We start from the raw sequence: 2,842 nt of genomic DNA on the forward strand, positions 1-2,842 counted from the left end.
ATCCACCTAAACTCAGGCTTAATTCAAAATTTATAATAATATGGACAGAGTTTGGGAGGAGGGGTTTTACCATTATATTATATTTAAATTTTACTGTCTTAGTCACGGCTAGGGTTCATATCTGATGGCCCCACCAAGCCTTGTGCACTCATAGGTGGGGCTTTTGGGTTTTGGGCCATGATTGGATCATGGCGGTGTGGTGCTCATGAGTGGGTTGGTCCACTGATAAGTTTGTAGCTGCATGTGATGCTCAGAGCGAAGCCAGGTTGGAGGAGGTGGTCATTGGGGGTGGGGCCTAGAAGGGCCTTCTCCCTCCTGCTTCCTTGATCTCTCTCTGCTTCCTGTCACCATACCAGGGGCTGGTTTTCCTCTGTCATGCCTCGATGGCATGCTGCCCCAGCTGACTATGGACTGAAACTTCTACAAACTGTGAGCCAAAACAATCACTTCCTCCTTTATTTTGTGGGTGTAAAGTATTGGGACCAGGAGACAAGAAAAGGGGAAAAGGGACTAAGTCACGTTCCTTGTCACTGAGACAAAATACCTGACAGCCACAACTTAAAAAAGATTGGCTCCAGGGCAGGACAGAGAGGGGCATGAGAGAGGGGCATGACAGAGAAAAGGCAGCTTGCACTGTGGTGGGCAGGAAGCAGAGAAGGAAGGGGGGAGCCAGGAGGGAAGTAAACCCTCCAGGCTGTACCCAGACCCACCTCCTAACAGCAAGACAGCTATCAGGCTCAGGCTCCAAACACCTCATGGGGGACGTTCTTTTTTTTTTTTTTTTTTTTTTAAGCTTTAATCAACTCCATAAAAATTGTTCTTATAATTGAACTTGGACAGGCCCACTTGCCCAGCAGGGTGCAGGTGATGGTTTCACATTTTCCAGGCTCAAGGACAGGGCAGTCTTCTCTGTACGCCACAGTCTGAGTGAGTGTAGATGCTTGATCAACAGGAGGTAGGCGCAGGTGGGCTGGGGCAGCTGTTGAAAGGGTGGTCTGCAGCTCTGACTGAAGGTATACTTTATATACTGTCACAGGCACCCCACGAGAAAATATGCCCAGGAGAAGAGAACCTCAATCTGGAGGGCCTGCACCCCTCTCGGCTGCTGCTGCCGCCTGGGCCCAGGGCCAGACTGAGGCAGTGAGTGTACCCGGTTTGCAGGAAAGACTCCCTTGGTTCAAATTACTTTGATAGGCACAGCTTCAGGGTTCAGCAGGACATGGAGGAAGCAGGCATGACCTGGCCACAGCTTTGAATGATCCATTAGTCCTGGGGCACCAAAGCTGGTATTGTGTGAGGTCCTGAGGGGAAAGGCCATCTTCCACACACAGCTTCTCAGAGCACGAGCATCCTCCCCAGCTCCTCCCTTCCTTTGGGTGGGTGTGCAGGAAGTCTAAGAGGCACTGATGCCTAAGCAAACATGATGTCGACTGGGGAGACCCAATTGAAGCACAGGTCCCTTTGTTTAAAAAAAAAAGGCAGAATAATAGGAAACTAACAGATGTAGCCCCTCAGAACAGTGTGTCCCAGCAAGTATGCCTGCTGGCTCTGGTCGGAGTCAAACCAACGCTATTCAGCAGTTAAGTGTGCACTCCCAGCAGCGGCCCACTGGCTGCTCTGAGCAGGTTCCAGCTGCTGTCACTGTCCACTGAGAAAGGGCAAGTGCCTTTGGTGCATCTGTTGGCATAGTGTCCTTTTTCACCACACTTGTACCAAGTGACCTGCTCCAGCGGCCGGGGTCCTCGGTTGCCTGCACTGCTGTTTGGACTCTGCATAACCCCGATGACCCGCGGGGCTCTCTGCTTTGCTGGAGGCTGCCTCTGCTGCGGCAGTGGGGGCTGTTCCGTGGTTCCCAAGGACAGTTCAAATCGCGGGTGCATGAATTTACAGGAGGGGCCCTCTGGGCAGAATCCCACGAGGTAATTCACACAGATGACTGTCCACATGTGCGGTGCCTACACAGAGGACCATGCTTGCAGAAGCCACGGTCATACCAAAGGCAATCCTTGATCTTGGACTCTGGGTCAATGTGCAGGAAGGGGCACTCCTTGTTGCTGCATTCCCCAAACTTGGAGTAGAAGTAGCACTCGGGCATCTTGGTCATGTCATACTTGTGCAAGAACTCACACTGGTCCCCCTTCTTGCACAGCCCCCGAAGCCAGTGTTTGCATACTACCGTCTTCTCACCGCTGATGTGGCGGAACGGACACATGCCTCCTTTGCCACAGGTAGCTTTCAAAAAGAATTCAAACAGCAGCCTCCGACTTGTTCATGCCAGGGAAGGGAAGTGGCTGCGCCCCGAGCTGGTGCTCCCTGGCAATCTCCAAGTCGAACTTGATGTGGTCCACACTGGCGATGCTTTCCTGCATGGCGGTGGTGGCGGCCCCCCCGCCCGGCTCCCCTAGAGTGTCTTGCTGTCCTCACTCTCCTTTCTGCCTCCCTCTTGATCCTCCTCTGCCTAGCCCGCTGCCACCACCGTGCCCGAGGGCTGCCAGGAGCGCCCCATGGGGGGCATTCTTCATCTGAACCTTTACCGGTATTTTAAGTAAAAACTAAATGGCGTATTGGCTGTGGTCCTTCCCAAGGTGATTTATGTAGGACAGTGTGAAATATGTCTACTTTCAGATAAAATCAATGGTACAATGTGCCTCCCTAGGAGTAACAGGAAGGTTAAGGAAGTGATTAGGAAATGCGGTTTTGTAGTTCGGCTGTGGTTTTATCTCCTGGTTGCCTTTAGCAGGAGCTTAATTTGTTCCCAAGAAAATTATGACTGTATCTGTAAGATAATGACCAAATGTGAACTTTATAAGGCCAGAAGCTGGATCATATTTTATTTCTAAAG

General features: G+C 51.4%; 1 pseudogene; it reads right to left on the minus strand.

Annotated features, from left to right (window-relative positions):
- Window positions 1-1,638: 1,638 nt before the first annotated feature.
- Window positions 1,639-2,369, minus strand: LOC101580544 (annotated as a pseudogene).
- Between the last annotated feature and the right edge of the window lie 473 nt (window positions 2,370-2,842).

This window comes from Octodon degus, unplaced genomic scaffold, assembly GCF_000260255.1.
Source record: "Octodon degus isolate 3935 unplaced genomic scaffold, OctDeg1.0 scaffold00008, whole genome shotgun sequence".
NCBI classification, from domain to species: Eukaryota; Metazoa; Chordata; class Mammalia; order Rodentia; family Octodontidae; genus Octodon; species Octodon degus.